Source organism: Microcebus murinus, chromosome 7 (genome assembly GCF_040939455.1).
Source record: "Microcebus murinus isolate Inina chromosome 7, M.murinus_Inina_mat1.0, whole genome shotgun sequence".
Taxonomy (NCBI): Eukaryota; Metazoa; Chordata; class Mammalia; order Primates; family Cheirogaleidae; genus Microcebus; species Microcebus murinus.
This window is the reverse complement of record NC_134110.1, coordinates 5,842,752-5,861,921: the sequence shown is the minus strand read 5'-3', so window position 1 is coordinate 5,861,921 and position 19,170 is coordinate 5,842,752. Positions and strand designations below refer to the sequence as shown.

The 19,170-nt window shown below is 46.1% G+C and overlaps 1 protein-coding gene across 2 annotated transcripts in view; it reads left to right on the top strand.

The window, feature by feature from the left end:
• Positions 1-19,170, top strand: part of ABHD2 (abhydrolase domain containing 2, acylglycerol lipase) — a 102,294-nt gene that overhangs the window by 30,433 nt on the left and 52,691 nt on the right. The gene's annotated exons all lie outside the window — the stretch shown is intronic.

Below are 19,170 nucleotides of genomic sequence, written 5' to 3'. Positions count from 1 at the left end.
CGTAACTACCTGTCCTTTGGGCGTTTACAGGAGTGGCCCCAGTCACCTCCCTGTGTCTGACCCACCCATCTGTCGTCATACCACTCCAGTTGGCTTCCTCGAGTAGGCCAGCGTCCAACACGTCCAACAGGCCAGCACGAACAGGCCAGCACGCAACAGCGTGACCCAGGCCCACCTGTCTAGATTCATCACTCCTGGCATCTCTTACTGCTCACGAAGTGCCTGCCCCTGGGCTGTTGTCCCCTGGCTACAACAAATCCCCTCCCGTCTCTCCCCACCAAAATGCCTCTTATTCTGTAAGAAAAGCTCAAGTGGCATCAATTCTGAGATGCTGTTCTCTGACTTCCCCCGCTCCTCTCCAGCCAGGATGAGCCCTTCTTCCATCTTCCTAGCATGTTTGCCTAGCATGTAGCTTCTGTGTCCATTTAGAACATTCCATCTTGTCTTGTGTGAATTGGTATCTCTTTTATCACTGGAGGATGTGTACACCCCATATCAAAAGCCACACTCTTGGGGAGACAGAACAGGATTTCTGGCAGTTCCAAATCTCAAGTACAATGCCATTCTGTGTCTTATTTTCCATAAACAGGCGTAGGTGTGAGATATTCTCCTTTTGCCGAATGCCATGTGTGCTTGGCAAAAGAAACGAACTGCACTGTCTCTGGCTTGCTCGGTGGTGCTCTAGGGAATCAGGTGTACCTTCAGCTTTGACAGGGCTTTGTTTATCTGGGAAGGCTCCACTCTGGAGCCTTGCTGGAAGAATATGGATTTTTTTTTTTTGGTCTTAAATTGAGACAGGGCAACCCCAGGCCTAGGCATGATGGCAGTTTGCAGCCTCCACCTTTCCCTGGGGACCTGGCTGCAGTTTCTGTCAGCAGGTCCAGGTTGGAAAGTAGAGACAGGCAGCAGGTGCCCTATCTCTGGAAGCCTGCTATTAAAATTTATAAACTCCCCTGTGGGAAGCCAGGCTGCTGCTTTTTCACTCATGCACAGGCCTGTCGGTGTGGGCCATGGTGTAGCTAAAGATGAAGGCATTTAGGAGAAGCGTGATGGAGCACTTAGCTCACAGACAAGCCTTAAAATGGAGAGCTGAGGTGTCTTCATTGGGTGCAAGAGACATCTAGAAGCCCCTGCAGGGTCCAGAGAAGGGGAGCAGTGTGATCAAAACCACAGCCACATGCTGTGGGTCCTTCCTTCCCCAGAGACAAACATGTAATAGCTTTCTTCTGTAGCCAGCTGCCACCTGTGCTGATAAGAACTGGATGTTATTGTTTCCCATGGGTTTAGGCAACACCTAAGACTTAGGAGTGAGGTCACACCCATTCCAATATCAAGCCAAAAATAAAACTTGGCTCTCCTGTGCCAGGGTGCCTCCTCTGAACATTTCCTCATGGAAGCTGCTTCAGGCAGTCGTATGAGAATGGCAGGAGACCCCCGGCCTTTCCATAGATTGTCATGGACTCATCTTCTGTGGTTTTCCCCCTTACTCTCTGCACTCACCAGAATATAAGCTCCAAATAAGAATCCGGTTGAGTGGGGCCGGGCGTGGTGGCTCACGCCTGTAATCCTAGCACTCTGGGAGGCTGAGGCGGGCAGATTGCTCGAGGTCAGGAGTTTGAAACCAGCCTGAGCAAGAGGGAGACCCCATCTCTACTATAAATAGAAAGAAATTAATTGGCCAACTAATATATATAGGAAAAAAATTAGCTGGGCATGGTGGTGCATGCCTATAGTCCCAGCTACTTGGGAAACTGAGGCAGCAGGATTGCTTGAGCCCAGGAGTTTGATGTTGCTGTAAGCTAGGCTGACACCATGGCACTCACTCTAGCCTGGGCAACAAAGCAAGACTCTGTCTCAAAAAAAAAATTTAAAAAAAAAGAATCCAGTTGAAGTGCTGTTCTCATCATATTTGGTCTGTGTCTTTAGTTTGCTGCCAGTAGTTCATCCATTAGTCTTGGTTAATGAACATTTGAGGATCTATTTCCCTGAGACTTAATTGTTTGGAGGGTTTTAAAAAGATCCATTCTTCAAGCTTTTTCATTATGGAAATTTTCTAGAGGCACTTCTTTTAAAAAATTGGTTTCCTTACAACTCTGCTTCCTAATTGTTTCTGATAAGAGAGAAAAGCTACTAATACTTTTGATTTTTCTCTCAAACAATGCCAATTCCCTTTCTATTACTGTCATACATATTTACTTCTTAACTATAAATATCGATTTTTCTTTTATCTACCCCAAATAAAAAGTCTGGTTTATGTATCCAAATACTATATTTTGTCATTGATGTATAAGATATGCTATTGTTGTCCTAGTGTACCAAGGAAGTATTAAATATATCATTAGAAGTGCCCTACAGAAAAGCACTAATTCAAACTTTTCTGGTAGTGCAGTGTAGGGAGTTATTTCCCAGAGCTAAAGAGCACAGGACTCAATATATAAAATAGCCACTCTCCTGCCATTTTCGTCCTTTGTTGTAAGGCTGTTTATTTTCAGTGGCAGTGCCAAAGCAGAAGCTGGGATGAGGGGCTTTGAAATGGGCAACTGATGTTTTCTCAATCTTAAATAAAACATTAGGCAAATGCAGCTTCACACACTCCCTTGCAGTCAGATTGCCACCCCTGGGCCCCTCTAGGTAAAAATTCTGGAGCCAGCACAGCTTATCTATGGCGGATTAAAGCCAAAAAGAATTTCATTATCTCGGACTTAAATTCCTCTTAATTCCCTCTTGCTCGCAGACATACCAGATCAGATTTAGATCCTTTCCTCCTTGGCTGAACACTAAAGCTTTGTCCTTTTCACAGGATAAACTCCTAATTGCCAAGAGTCTTACTTCCACTGGTCTGATCTGTTTTAAGAGTTGTGCAAATATTGCTCATGGTAAACTATTAACAATTGACAAGTGGGTCTGCAGCTCCCTGACGGGTTTATTATGTAACCGCCAGACCTTGAGGACACATGCACCTGAACACACACTGTAAGCGAGTTCCTGAAAGACGGAAGACTCAAAGTGATCCTTACCAAGGCTGCGTGTTGAGGGTTAGCCTCCGTGAGGGAAGGCTTTCACGCAACTCCATCTTAAAATTGCTCGTGTTCTGATGAAACGGCCCAAACCAAAACTGTCAAGGTGAAGTGGTTGAATTGCTGACCCTGGGACACTGTCTGCTGTTACCAGGCTGCCCAGACATCCCAGTTTGCCATGGCCTGACTGCTTTCCTGAGACTTGTGCTGTTAATAGGCAGTCTGAGGCAAAGAGGGGTGAGTCGGTTGCCCTCTCTGACACTCTCTGCCTTCTGCCACGAGAGGGTGAGATTTCTGTGAATGGGTGTGCACTTGGAGGTGGGTGTTTAATTTGCCAGTGGCCAGGTTCACTTTCACTCTTGGACATTGCCCACCTGCGTGGCTCTGCCTGCGCAGGTCATTTATTTGAGGGGCCAGCTGCGCCAGGACAGGAAGTGCCGCCATCTTTGAGGCCTCTGCTTGTGCTGAACCAAGATCACCGAGCTGGGTCTGCTGCAGACTTCATCTACTTTCTCCAGCTGAGATACAGATGGTAGCTTCTTATCAGAGAGTTTGTGCCTTGTAGGAATTGCTGAAGCCTGAAAGACCTAAAAGATTCAGAATCCGAAGTATTCAAGTCTCTCTCGATTTAGTTCACCTCTCACATTCCATGTACTCTTTAAAGCAATCAATTCCAGTTTCCAAATATTTATGACCTTCAGACTGCCCTATCCACCGTGCCCGAGTTTACTCTTCAGGGCTCTACCATGTCTTCAAAAAAGCAAAAGACGCTTATCCTACAACTGGTGCTATCATGTGGTGTCAGACCCAGCACATATGGTTAGGTGAGTGGCTTTGTCCCACATGGAAGGTCCTGTTGCTGGGTCACCCCTCTGTTTCAGCCTCTCCCAGACCAGGCTCCAGGGTCGACCAGTCATCCTCAGCTTCTAACTCAAACTACCGGTACTTACGGAAACCTAATTTGCCAGACAGCACTTACGTGGAATCGGATCCACTTTTATGGTCCTTTTCAATATGTAATTGACTGAAAATTGCTCCAATATCCAGAAGCAGGAAATGGACCTCATTTTCTAGAAAGTCTAAAATTTCTAAGTATAGCCAACTTTTATCAGCCTCTCATGTTTTACTGATCCTGTGAATTCAGAGGTTACCAATTTTTATCTCAAACAGTTCTATTTCTCTGCCCACTTCTCAGCACGTCTCTCTTCACTATGACAGGACAGCACACTTCATACTACAAAATAGTCTGTGCTTTATTGGTAAAATATGATTAAGACAGTAAGCTGACTTGGAAAGATCGTTCTCGGGTTTAAGTAAGCGTGGTGTCTAAACTCCCAGCCCAGTGCTGTCATCCAGCGGGGGGAGCGTGAGGAGCTGACTGCAGTGTACACTCTGTCCGAGCAGCAGTGAGCGAAGCGACTGACTTCGGAAGCCCAGTCCTCCGCAGCAGCAGCAATACCTTCTGTGCAGCTGGAGTCTGTTGCAGCACCTGAGCTTTAGGGTCAGAATCTATCAGGAAAGCATTGTCCTGGGTTTGCAAGGAAAGCTACCCCTCCACGCAATTCTAGGAGGCTGTTACTCACACAGACGACTATAGTCCTGAACACTTGATTTTACCTGTGACTGAATGTGATGCCATTGCCACCCTAAAGCATGTCTGTGGCCAGGCTGAGAAGTGCCCTTACCGTGGGCTGGGCCCTCCTCAGAGGCTGCTTATCTGCCCGGGGTGCCGCCTGCCGTGCAGTGTCACGGTGAGCCATGGGATGACTCAGCTGCGTGGCAGCTTGTGAACCACCCTAACTCTCCACCCTGTGTCGGTTTCTAATCATAGAGTGCGGGCTCTGGGTCAGCGTGGGTGCCTGGAGTCACGCCAGACAGCTTAGCCTCTGAGGTAGCCATTACAAGAGTCTGTAATCCAAACCATTTGGGAAGCTTCCCCAAAGGTCAGTGGTTGATCCAGAACCATCTGTGGCCTCTCAGGAGGGAAGGAGTTCATGAGAAACAGCAGGTTATATGTTTCTCCATCCTTCCACTGAGTACTAAGGCCATTGCCACAGCCAACCTGACTTTCCTGTGACCAGATTCTCCTGCTGGCAAGACCCTGATCTAGTATTGTGAGCCAGAAAATGTAAGCCTACCAAGCCCTAACAGGATGAACTTTTCGTTCCTTGATGTTCAAATAAAGGAAGATTCTTCTGAGTGAATATATGTATATGTTGTTTAATTAGTCAGTAATATTTAGTAGTAACCTGCTCCTCCAGTCTGTTCGCCATCTGTGCACCACGCTCAGCCCCTCCTGTGTACACACATGCTACTGTATGTCACATTCTACCTACTCTGTCCTGCAGAACCCTCTCTGTCCCTCAGGCCTTCTCAAACCGTAGCTGTTCCAGCATCCTCTGACTTTTACCTGTCCCTGTCTCTTTGGCTCTTGCCTAATGACAGACGGAAACTTCCCACGTGTGTGTTTCTCTTCACCCCCAGCTGTATTCCGAGAGGCTTGAGGACAGAGACTGTGTTAAAACTCTCTGTGCTCCCCGTGCTGCTCCCTCGCAGAGCCAGCACACACAGAAGTTAGCAGATTGATTCGGTAGGATCATGTGATTGTCAGACTCAGTAACTCAGATAAGCGATAAAGGAGTTTAGAGAAAGAGGGAGACATTACTGTGGCGGCTTGGGTGACGAGGTCTGGCGTAATCCTGAGAGACGAGCTGGCTCGGCTAGATGGGACAGCGGGAGAGAAAGCACAGAGGTTGGCGTGAGCGTGAGCCAGTGAACCCCATCTCTAAGCAAGCGGCCCTGGCAGAAAACTCCTTTGCTGTCCAGGCCAGCACTTTCCACCCAGCCATGTTTGTCCTTTCATCCTGCGGGCTTTCTGACAGCTTCTCGGATAAGAAGGTGGCAGAGGTTTTGCCACTGGCACGTTGCCTTATTGTCCCTGCTTCACTCTAACCCCACAGCCACTCTACTTCTGTCCCTGAAGTTCCACGGATCTTTATTTGGCTGGACTTTGATCCTCTCTCTTGTAATTCCCAACGATGATCTTGCTGCTGTTTGAGTAGCTTTTGGACCACCCAGCCATCTCCCCTTTGCTCACTGTGCCCTTTGATTTTGTTTGCTTTGGGCCTTGGGCCCCATCACTGGTCTGGTGGCCTCCTGGCCAGGTCCCTGTGCCACAGTCTGGTGTGATAAAAGCTGTCTGTTGGGGAGGAAGAGCAAGTCAGGTCACATGGAGTCTCAAATTCCCAGAAAGGAGGAATTTGGACTGGATCCTGAGAGCACCAGTGGTGGTAGAAAGGGAAGGCGAGACAAGCTCCAGGGGCCTTCCAAGGTAGAGACATGGTGTCTGTGGATGATGGGATGGCCTTGGCCACTGGGGGAAAGGGCTGGGAAACGGAACCACAGATAATGCCAAGGTTACCGAGAAGAATAGAGTTGAGAGAAAAATGGAGTCATTGACAGAAATAGAGAAGTCAAACGGGGAAGCTGCTTTCTCAGAGAAAGCTGTTTAGTCCGGGGCTCATCTGTGGGATGTGCACATGGACAGGTGCAAATGCGGAACCGAGGTGGGAGCTCAAGGCCAGATATGCAGATTCCAGATCAGCTGCAGGTAGGGGAGATTGGAAGGGGGTAAGGGCAGGGGGAAGAGAGACACTGAGGACTGATTGCTGAGACAGTTCATGGTTAGGTGGGAGGAAGAGCCAGCCGATGGGCCAGAGATAGGCAGTAAGCAAGGCAGGCAGAGAACCAGGAGCCCCAAACCAGGAGTGTCATGGTAGCCACAGAAGGAGAGCACCGAAGAGGGTCTCAGAAACCTGACAGTTAGGAAGGTTGAGGGCTGCCCAAAGGCTATAGACATTGGCCAGAAAGAATCAGGGATTTACAAGAATGTGTTTTCAGGGATTTACAAGAATGTGTTTTCAGAAGTGAGGTACGAAAACAGATCAGCTCACATAAACCAAAGAAGCAAGTGAGGAAACAAAAGCTGGGAAAGGAAGAAGAGAAAAATAGGAAACTGGAGGAGAAAGCCACATTGAATGAAGTCTCACCCCCAGATTGAGGGGCAAGGTCAGAGGCGCCAGGGCAGAGGGAGAAGTCAGCTGGCTGTTGCCCAGGGGACCTGGAGCCCAGGCTCTTCAGTGACACCCTCCTGGGCTCAGATGCCAGCCCTGCCCCCTACTGGCCGGTGACTTCACCTTGCAGAGTCTCCATTTCTTCATTTGTAAAATGGGTGCGATAGTATTTATTTTGTGGGTTCAGTATGATGGAAAAGGGGCCAGCATGTGAGATGATTTATAGGATACCTGGCATATATAAGAATTCAGTAAGCATAGCTGCTGTTATTGTAGCTATTTTTATATTAACATTATTAGCTAGAACAGTTGTATAAATAACAAAAGACATAATGTACACAAAGGTCACACAAGTATTTTCGAATGTCAGCAAGACCTCAGTGGCTAAGTAGGTAAAGGGTAGGCCTAGATAATTTCCCAGAAAGGAAATATACATAATAAACACCAAATAATGTTCAGCCTTTCGTTGTTCATTGGTTACAATGAAACTTTAAAGTGCAAAGTATTATTTGATACTCAGAGGACAGTCTGGCAGTATTATCGATAGGATATTAAATTGGATGTCGTATTAGTCAAGGTGAGCTAGTTTATACAGTGGTAACTAATCACCCCTAAATCTCAGCATCTTAAAATCACAAACATTTATTTCTCACTCGTGTTACATGTTTACTTCAATCAGAAGGAGGGTTCTGCTGATTGTAATCCCCCCAGGACCCCAGCTGATGGAGGTGTTATCTCAGCATGTGCTTCTGTGGTCACCACTGAGACAGAAAAAGGGACATGGGGCCTCACACACTGGCTCTTAAAGGCTGCTACCTGGAAGTGGCACTTTGTCATTTCCTTTCTCATTTCATTGGTTAAAGCAAGACTCATGGCCATGCCTAACTTCAGAAGAAGCACATGCTTACCTGGGTCCAGAAGCAGAAGCAGGGAGAACAATGACAGCCACAGACACCAGCCTGTCAGTTGAACCTCCTTACGTCTGTCCTGCGGTCCCTCTCTCCTAACCACTCCATTGCCTCTGCCTCACCTGAGCGGCATCAGCTTTCAATGATGCAGGAGATCCACCTCCATTCTCTACCCCTTCTAATTTGTCTCGCAGGTTATCTTTCTAAAGCACAAATCTAATGGCCCCACGCCCCTGCTTGCAACCGCAGTGGCAGCTCCCTGCCCGTAAAGCGAGACCCTGCATCCCCCCATTCTCCCCCACATGCCTTGTGTTCTAGACACATCCGATCACTCCACATTTCCTGATACCACATGTTCTCTCTTGCTCGTGTCTCACACGTGCCATGCCTTCTACCTGGAACCCCTTCACATCTATACACAGCCTCCTTATGTGAGAGAACACAGTGCCCCCACTTTGATGAAGCCTTCCTGGATGTTTCTGGTTCTCTTCTCTGTTGTCTGATACATCTGGTGCTTCCATTATCAAATTTACATTCATTTGCATTAAAAGTATTGAGTAATCTGTATCCTGTGATCAATTAAGAAATAACTTACTATTAACAACAGCATAAATACTTTCAGTTCTTGGGTACCTGCTGTCCATCAGCTACTGAATTCAGTGATTTCTATATATTTTTTTAACCTTCAGAATAGCCCTGCAAAATAGATGTAATTATTCATTTTCCCACCTTCTCACTTCAATTCTTAACAAATGAGTAAATGCAACTCAACAAGAGGAATAGCCCAGATCACAGAGCTAGCAGAACTGAGATTTGACGGTGGTCTCTCTGGCCCCATAGTCCTTGTTTTTTCCCTGTACCCTGTAGTCTCTCTGCCCAGTATAGTGTCCAACACATAGTAGGTGCTCAGTAAATGTTTATGGATTGAATACATGAATTCACAGATCATAAATAAAGGAGTAAGAACATTGATTCCAGTACTGTGGATTTAACCCAAAGAAATAATTTAAACAAAGATCAGAGCTAAAAGGCTTGATTAAAAGTGGCAGATTGAACACATATTATCTTCACTCTTTACTGAATCCTCCCTAAAATGATAATAAAGGGTATAAATTCTCAAGAACATAGAGAATAGGAGCAGGGATGGGAGCAAATGAGTAGAGAGCAGATAGACAAGTGGAAATTGACTTAGAAGACCTGGGAAAGCTAAAACCCAAACCCACAGAGGGAAAATCCTACAAGAATGAGGCTGATTTGAAGGCTTAGGAATTGAAGGCACAAGGTACCTCTGAGGATAGGTGTGACATGTGCCTGAAACCACGAGAATTGGCGGGAAGTTCCCAGTGTCCTCCCCTCTCTCACAGTCAGGTGACTGACTGCCCTGCCTCCCCCATGGCAGGAGACTGGCAGCTTAAGGGTGGGGATGAGCACAGGCCATAGAGTCTGCATTTGGAAAGTCCCAAGCCACGACCAGGTTCCCCAAGGAGATAAGAGGATTCCCCTCTGGGGAAACTGACCAGCCTAAGAGAAAAGTCCCCGAGACACTGTAATTTGGAGGTCCTCTTAACAGAGTGGCCACAACATGCCCTGCGTTTGTAGACCGATGGCTCCACACCAGCATTTTAGCGCTTCACTCTGCAGTAAGAGCAGATGACCAAGAGTGGCTAGACATTTGAGGAAGCCTTGCACAATGAAAGACAAAGACATGCAGCACACAAAGGAAAGGAAGTGAAGGAAACACAATGAATGGGCTGAAGTAAACTTAAGTGAGCAAACCTGTAACTTACATTCAGAGATAAGAGAAGATATGCATCTATGTGGGGAGGAGAAGAGACTATAAATATAAAGCTGGAATATTCAGAGAACAAGAAAGCTTCTGGAGCTGAAATGAAGAAGATTAACAGCAGGATTAGAATATAAAATGGAAGGTCTCTTCCCAAAAGTAGAATAAAAACCAAAAAGATAGAGCATGGAAAGTGGAAGAGAAATTGAGAGGATCAGTCCAGGAAATCCAACATCCAGATAACATCAGTACCAGAAAGAGAGGCCAGAGAAAATGGGGGCAGGAAATTATCAAAGCAATTTCCTAAAGCGCTCCCAGAACTGTAGGACTCGACCCTCCAGATCGAAAGAGCTTCAGAAACCCTCACCCAGAGAATAAAAAAGATGCAATCAAAGCTCTCATTGACATTTTGGAGCACATCATAAAGCAAGATCCCCAGAATTTCCAGGGAGTAAGGAAGACAGATGGCACAGGAGGATCAGGCATCAGAACTGACCGCAGACAGATCTCAGTGGCAGATTGAAGCTGGAGGGCAGTGGAGCGAGGCCTTAAATGGCTTCTAGCTTAGAATTAACCTAATGTGATGGTGATATGAAGACACTTTCAGATATGGAGAGTGGACCTAAAAAAAAGGTTTTGTCCATTTCATTTTTTCCTTAAGAAGCTGGTGGAAGATGGCCACCACCCAAAGGGGAAGCGAGCGTGGGAGAGCAGCCATGGGGCCCAGGACCCGGGGCGGGGTGCAGGGGGTAGGATGGAGGGGAGGGGGCCCTTCCAGATGGGAGCAGGCATGGGGGGCCCTCAGCGGCATGCCCAGGAGAAAGCAAAACTGGTGACCGCCCAACATCTTTGACTGTCAGAGACTCACAACTCCCAGAGAGTCTGGAGACAAATCAGGGATCGGTACATAGAAAATTAAGCTAACGCGGAACTGATAAAAGTGATAACCCAAGGGAAATTTTTTAAATTTTCAAAAAGGAATACAATATGTGACTTAGTGGTGGCTAATATTTACATAATTATAATTTTATAAACACTGAAAATTAATTTAACCAAAACTGTTGCTGTAACAATGTTGAAAACAATGGGGGAGGAGAAACAGGCATGTTTTAGAGGAGAGTTAAGAGAACTAGCACTGGCTGTAAAGAACTCGTCTGACCTACCTTGTCTGATTGTAGGTCATAAGACCCTCATTCCAGAGAGGGTCTTGCCTAACCACCCGGAAGGAAGGAATGCTGCACAGAGAGACCAGGAAGAACCTAACCAGACAGGCCTTGCTGGGTTTCCCAACTTAACCTATTATTAGTAGCATTAGATCACACCCTTTTTGTCCAATCCTATTTCTACGTGGCTGTTCATGCTTTGTTGAACCTAAGCATAAAAATAGAGTTTCCCCTGTATCTTTGAGTCTTCATTCTAAAGGCTCCTGTGTCATGTAAAACTATAATCAAATAATTTTGCATGCTCTTTCTCCTATGGGGGAAAAAAAAGATCTAGCACTTCCGGAGTAGGTGGCTCGGTAGGTGATATTGAAAACTGAAATTGAAGAACCAGCAGGATAAACATGGCATCTAGAAGCATGGAGGCAAGAGCGGGGTGGTAGGGAGAGCTAACGGAGTTGAGAATAGTTGCCTCTCAGGGGCAGGAGTCAGGAGAAGTGTGGGGCATCTCGTTGGACTTTTTAAAACTATGTACACATAAGTTGGAAAAAATCGAGAAAGGTTAAGAACAAAACATGTAAAGATGTTTGTGCCAACATTATTTATTATGGTAAAAATTAGGAACAACATCCAGCAATGCAGGCAGCAGCAGTATAATGCAGGGAAAGAATGCGAGCTGTGAGTCAAACAGACGTGAAGTTCAGATGCAGGGTCTGCTGCCTACCAGGGTCTGTAAGGGGGCCCTAGTGGTAAGAGTGGCTGCAAGGGGTAAATTAAATTATGTAGCATGCCCATGGAAGGGGCTAGAATAGATAAATGCTTGCTCCCTTAACTGTAGCCAATAAATAAGATAGAATTTTATGCAGTACCCATAACTTAGCATAACGATTATCTGTAAAAACAGAGAATAAGTGAAAAAAGCAGGAGACAATTACGTATCTATATATCTATAGATGTACTATCATTATAACTATCTAAATACTCTGTTTTCAAATAGATACAGATTAAAAGGAAACAAAACATGAGAATACTTTTGTAAGGGTTGTGATGATATGTATGATTTTTACACTTTTAATTTCTTGTAGCTGTTTCAAACCGATATGAAATCAAGAGGACTCTGAATATGTATTTTATCCTTCAGTTTTGAAAGCTGTATGTAGTTTGTTCCTAGTAATAATTATAAGCAGTGACATCAGCCACTGTCCTCTGCATTAGTCCTTCATGTGTAAAGAGAGATGGACTTTGCTTTGGCAGAACTTTCTAGAACGTGCTTATCTGTGTGGTTTTGTGGCGCTCTCTCGCTGTGTGGCTAGAGTAAAGGTCTCATGGCTAAGCTGACCTTTCACAAGGCTGGAGTTGTTGACCATTTGAGGAAATGTTTTCCCGTGTGCAGGCGCGGGCTGCCCTGCCATTTCACCAGGGCTAGCCCACCGCCGTCCACAGTGGCTTCTTTCAGCTTTTTGGAACTTTTGGAACTGTGTTCCTCTTACGGAAAGCTCTGGGGCAGCTGCATCATTTCCTTCCTCTTACGAATACGTTTCTGCTCAAGGCTCCCCTGCTCAAGAAGCAGCGACTGCATTTGCCAGTGTTCTCTCCTCAGCCAGTACAGTCTGTGACCTGGCCCCTCAGTGTGGCCCTTGCTGTCAGCCGGCTCCTGTGTTCGTCCTTCCATCTTTTCTCTGTGAAATATCCCTTAGAGATCCTTCCCTGAGAGTGTAGGAAGGGCGTCCTGCATTTGCGTCCCGGCTGCTCAGTATTCCATAAACAAACACCGCTTGTTTAACCAGGCTCCTAGATGGAGGTTTCCTTTATTTGTAATCTTTTGCTTTCACAATGCTACATGGAATAATTCTGTGTTTACCTCATGATTGTAACACATGTCGCCATAGGATAAACTCCTAGAAGTGGAATTGCTGGGTCAAAGGGGGTGTGCGTGGACATTTCTGTGAGCTGTTGCCCTCAAGCCTTTCCCGCCAGCGCTGTGTGAGCCCGTGCTCCCCGCAGCTTGCCCGCACAAGGCGTCCTCCTGCTTTTTGCTATTGCCAGTCTGGTAGGTGAAAAATACTTTCTCACCGTGGTTTTAATTTGTCTCTCTTTCATGAAAGACACTGTGCATCCTTTTATATTTTAGAACTATTTTTGATTTCTTTTTCTATTTAACTGCTTCTTTGTGATTGTCATTTGTCTTTTTCCTAATAACTTGAGAGAGCTGTTTATGTACTAGGGGATTCATTAGCCCGTTGTGATATGAATTGTAAATATTTGTTCTCAGTTCGTGTTTTGACTTTACCATGGTGGTATTGGCCTGTAGAATTTTTTTAAATGCTTTCAAAGTCAGGTTTTTTTTCAGTTGTTTCTTTTGTGGCTTCTGGAATTTCTGTTTTCCTTAGAAAGGTCTTTTTATTTTTATTTTGAAATGTTTGATCCTTGTGGAATTTATCCTGGTGTGAGGTGTAGCTCCAACATAATTCTTTTCAAGATGGCTACCCCTTGCCCCATGCCATTTACTAAACAATCCGAACAAGTGCCACCTTTTCCATCAGTTACATTTCCTGGCTGTATTTAGGCATATTTCCAATCTTTTCTTTTCTGTTGATGATCCTGAACATACACCATTAGCAGATTGTAGCTTCTACTGTGTTTTACTGTGGGCCTTGGGGCAGTGCTGGGACCCCCCTCATGTCCCTTCTTTTTCATAATTTCCTTGGCTGTTATAGCTGGCTCATTTTTCCATATGAACTTCAGCATGCTGGTTTAATTCCAAATATAGAAATCTTGTTATTATTTTTATCGTGTATCTTTAAGTTTATAGGTAACTTGGGGAGAATTGACGTGTGTTGCTGAGTTTCCCAGGGCAAGTTCATGTGTTCAAGTCTCTTCAGCCCTGAAGAGCATTATAAGTTTTCTTTTATCTCCTCGTGATTGTAAACTCCCTGGGAATAAGAATGGAGTTAGGTTTTGAGTGTGGCTTATTAGTAATGATCTATATAATCACTGACAAAAGCAGCATAATTTTTTTTTTTTTTGAGACAGAGTCTCACTTTGTTGCCCAGGCTAGAGTGCCGTGGCGTCAGCTTAGCTCATAGCAACCTCAAACTCCTGGGCTCAAGCGATCCTCCTGCCTCAGCCTCCCAAATAGCTGGGACTACAGGCATGCGCCACCATGCCTGGCTAATTTTTTCTATATATATTTTAATTGGCCAATTAATTTCTTTATATTTTTAGTAGAGACAGGGTCTTGCTCTTGCTCAGGCTGGTCTCGAACTCCTGACCTTGAGTGATTTGCCCACCTGGGCCTCCCAGAGTGCTAGGATTACGGGCATGAGCCACCACGTACGGCCAAAGCAGCATAATTTTTACTAAATATTTTATGAACTCATCTTTTTTCTCACATCATTGCTTGCTATTTTGTGAGTTATTTTCTGCATCAAAGAAAGGCAAGACATAGTACAAGTACTGATGTCCAAGGTCAACATTGCACTTAGCTCTTTGGCAGCCTTGCTCCAGGAGCTGTGATGTATTCTCCTAAAGTTAGGTAACTCTTCTTTGACTGGCTGTTTTGCAGGACTAGTTCTCCAAAAGATGGCATTTGTCAGGTGGGACCCTGGAGCCTCTCAATAAACTATAACCCCCCTTAATACCTAGTGTCAATGCCAGGTCGAGACACACATAAGGAGAGAGCAGTGTGCTTCCGTGTGCGTACACAGGGGTGTGACCAGTCTGCGTGCTGTTTGTGGAACAGGAACATAATGGGATCAGATACATTTAATACATGAGTACAATTCTCAGAGTTTTCCATTGGTTTTCTTTGAACTTTAGAAAATGGAGTTTATTTTTCCTTAGAGCAAAAAAGTGTGTTCCTTTTAAAGTGGTTTTATTGTAGCTCTTGGGCTTGTTCTCTTTAACATTTGTGTTTTATAGCTGCACAACATGCACGAAGGGTAGTGGATGTGCCAGCTCCACCCAGCTGCAGGAACGCACGGTGATTTCTCTTTTGTTTCCTGAGGCCACTTTTGGTCATTTCAGGCGGAAACAGAACAGTCTCCGCATTGGAATTTTCCTGTGCGGAATCCTGAGATTCAGGAATAGAACATCTAGCAACCACAGTGAAAATATAGTGTGTGACAGCTGTGAAGAATTTACCTCCAGTGGGGGGAAAATGCTGTGTTCAAAGCGGATTTCTGATGAGCGTATTAATGGGTGTTTGGGAAGCTGAATATGCCACTGCCATTTCGAGAGAAATAGGCCTAAGGCGTTTCTCCCGGAGCTCACGGCGAGGCCTTTTCCCAGCCTCAGCCTTGCCTCCCCAGGAGAACTGGTGTGACTTGCACGTAGGGTCTGCTCCGCATCTTAGCCACCTTCAAAGTCGGGGCTTCGGGGGCTTTGGCCTGCTGGAGAAGGGCGAGGCCCTGCGGGTGGGCTCACTGAAGGCCTGCTGTTGACCTGCTGGCTTCAGGTGGGCCGGACTGCTGTGAGGAGGCAGAGGGGTCTGTGGCAGGGCAGCAGGCATTCTGGGTCGCAGGCCTGTGGAGGGCAGGCTCTGGCCGCTCCGGATCAGAGACAAAGCACCTACAAAATGTTCCCCTAAACCCTAACGGGCTCTGCCCCTTCCCAGCTTCCTCACCTCCCCTGTGTGCGACACACACAAGCACACACATATGCCCACATGTGCACATGCATGTGCCCATGCACACCCAGAGGAAGGTCTGCAGCTCAGTTTTCTGCCTTCTGGAGCTGCCCCAAAGCTTTGCTCCCCGTGTTTGGCCACCACTGATGCTCGTCCTGATGAATTTATTCTCACCCGCTAAAGCACAGTAAAATGCACCCCCACATCAGATCCTGTTGCCCTTCCAGAATCACCTCTGTCCTCTCTTGCTCTCGTTGTCATCGCCTTCCCGGATCTCATTATCATTGGGGAGATGTTCAGTATGATTTTATTAACATCCTGGCCTCATCTTAGAAACAATCAAATATGATTATTCAAGTTAATTACCTTCCAAATGTACCTTCTGCAGAAAAACCTCCACCAACATTAAGAGGTCAGTTACAGTTGTGAAAAACACGTGAAACCAAAGAAATGGCCTTTTGTTGCATGCATGTGAAGAACACCATACAGCAGTTCCACCACATTCAATTCACCACATTGATTTGGAGAAACGTGATTTAATAGAACATTCTGACGGTTGATCACACAGGAAAAAGCAGGCACAAAAATGTTTAATTGTTATTTTAACTTCTAGCTGAGAGAGTTGATGAGTCTTGAGGGTGACATAGTAAGAAAAGCTTTGGCCTGAACCAGAGACCTGTCCTCTAATCCTGGCTTTTTTCCCCCCTCATCTTTAAAATGGGGGTTGCCAGGCATGGTGGCTCACACCTGTAATCCCAGCACTTTGGAAGGCCAGGTCTGGAGGATTGCTTGAGGCCAGGAATTTGAGACTAGCCTGGGCAACATAGCAAGATCCTGTCTCTACAAAATTTTTTTAAAAAAATTAGCCAGGCATGTTAGTTCACACCTGTAGTCCCAGTTACTCAGGAGGCTGAAACAGGAGGATCACTTGAGCCCAAGAGGTCAAGGCTGCAGTGAGCTATGATTGTGCCACTGCACTCTGGCCTGGACAAGAGAGCGAGACCCTGTCTTTAAAAATAAATAAGTGGATAGATGCATAGGATGATACCCTTGCTCGAAGCTATTGTGAAGAGTAACACATTGCCACACTAGAAAAAAATGTTTTTCCTTGGGGCCATGGTGTTTTATTATGAAAATAGAATAAAAACTTTGAAAACAAAATGATTCTTTCTAATTTAATGAAAAATTTGGGTTTTTTTTTCATTGTTTTCTGTGCGTGAGTTATATGCAACTTGAAAAATAGTTCTCACAGCTCCCAAGGTGAAAAGATGTGTGAGTTACATACGTTTCATGAGGCCCTAGGCTCAAAACTAGCATGAGTTAAATACAATTCACATGGCAGTTAATGTGTTGAACAAGAGACATGACTAACTGAGCACCTGACACAGAGACTAGGTGCTCACAAATACCCCTACTCTCTGAGAACCTCGGCTCCCCCTCATGCACTGAGTAAAAGTGCTACTTCTCAGCCGGGTGATTGTCTCCCTCTAATATCATCCTGTTCTATTCTGCCCTTCTTGCCCCGTACGCTGCCCGACAGTAGCTGTCTATGTATTCATCATGTGCCCCACCCCCAGATTATGAACCCCACAAGGCCAGGCACTGTATCTTGCTCTAATCTCTATCTGCCCTACAGCACCCATATTTGTTGAACCTTATTGAATCAATGTGTAAGAGCCAAAAGAAAATAGAGGTAGAGGCTGGTTCAGGCCTGATAACATCTTTGCTTGGTCCCAGGTGCTGGCAGCACTTTCCTAGTTAGGCATTCTCGGTTCACGTCGTCACTCTGAAAACATCTCTTGGTCAGAGTAAAGGTCACCTTTTTTCTCTGCAGACAAATATGTTTTCCGAGATGAAATTTTTTTCTTTACTCAAGTGTGTGCTTTCAGCAGAGTGGAGAGCCTGTCAAGATGGGCATTCTTTCTGGAAACTGAGGAAACGTCCCGAGCCCATGTCTCCTGACAGTCTGGGCACCTGACTTGAACCCTAATGGGTGTCCCGGCACACAGCCAGAGAAGGACGCCACCAGCCACTTGAGAGCCGGGTTGTGCGGAGAGAAGCTGGAGCGGCCGGGCCGCAGGTCTCTGTGGAGCTGACGAAGAGAGCTTGCTTCTTGGAAGGGCTTCCCAGGACCGTGTCAGTCCTCTGCATTTTGCCTCAGTCGCTGAAGAGTCCCTTCGGACTCTTTGGGTTTTTCAGGAAAGGGGAGTCTGAGGGGTAAAGTGTAAAATGCCAGAGCTGGGTTTGTGGAGTTGAGCAACCTGAGCTAGGAACAAAGTCAGGGCCTGTGGACTCGTGAGGCTTCCCTCCAGTCACGTGCTGTGTTCACAAATGCTTTTCCTCAAGGCGTACAACAGTGCTGACTTTTTTCTTTCTCTGAGACAGAGTCTTGCTCTGTCACCCCAGGTAGAGTGCAGTGGCATCATTGCAGCTCAGTGCAGCTTCAAACTCCTGGGCTCAAGCGATCCTCCTGCCTTAGCCTCCTGAATAGCTGGGACTACAGGCGTGCGCCACAACACCCGGCTGAGTTTTCTATTTTTAGTAGAGATGGGGTCTCGCTCTTGCTCAGGCTGGTCTCAAGCTCCTGAGCTCAAGTAATCCTCTCACCTCAGCCTCCCAGAGTGCTAGGATTACAGGTGTGAGCCACCGCGCCCGGCTGTGCTAACATTTTAAAGTCACAAGCTCTGGAAAAGATGGCCACTCATTTTGCTGGATGACCTTTTAAGTAAACCCCAAGCAGGAGTTCCAGGCCAGTAACAGAAGTGGCTGCGGATGCCCGACAGAATCCTGCAGATAGAGCACTCTGCGTTGGGAGTTCCGTCTTCTACCCAATGCCTTGGAATTCAGGCAAGGAATAAATTAAAGATGAATTCCTTACTTCTTTTTCTAATATTACAATATATTTAACTATTACTCTGATATGTTTTCTAGTATATAGTGGAATTATGTCTTATGAACATACAACTCATATATATTGCATGAACATGCAACATAACTCATGCAAATTGAGCTCTACACATGGAGAAAGAGAGCCAGAAGCACACACACATTATGTCGTTTGTGTAGCGTGCTCTCCACTCAGAGCAGCACAAGCCCCGCGGCACGTGAGCTGGGAGCCTCACGTCCCCTCTGGTAGCGCCAGAGTCTGTGAGCCTGTTCCTGCAAGAGGGCACATCTTGCTGCATCCTCACATTTAAAGATGTGTTTTTGTGTTTTCCGTTTTCTTTGTTTCACAACGTGGCCCTCACCTCCAGCCACCAGTGCCGTCTGTGCTTAGCTGCAGCCCCGGCCATCCGCCTGGCACTGGGGGGAGAACTGCCCGGCTCTGCTACCGACAGTCAGTGTGTTCCTTCCTACGGGACGTTCCGGGCGTGATTTGATTATAGTTGATAGTTTCCGCTTTTAACTTGCGAATCGAGCTGCGAGTGAAATGTGACCCCACTATAGAAACAGAATGACCCTAAGGAGAAGAGAGCAGAAGTTACAGTGGGAGAAGGGAGTTGCTCCTGAATGATTCCCCTTGGCCGTGACGGCTGCTGTTCTGTGCCTGCCAAAGCCCCCGACCTTGTTCTGGGGGTTTGCCCTTTCTCCTGTTTACTGTC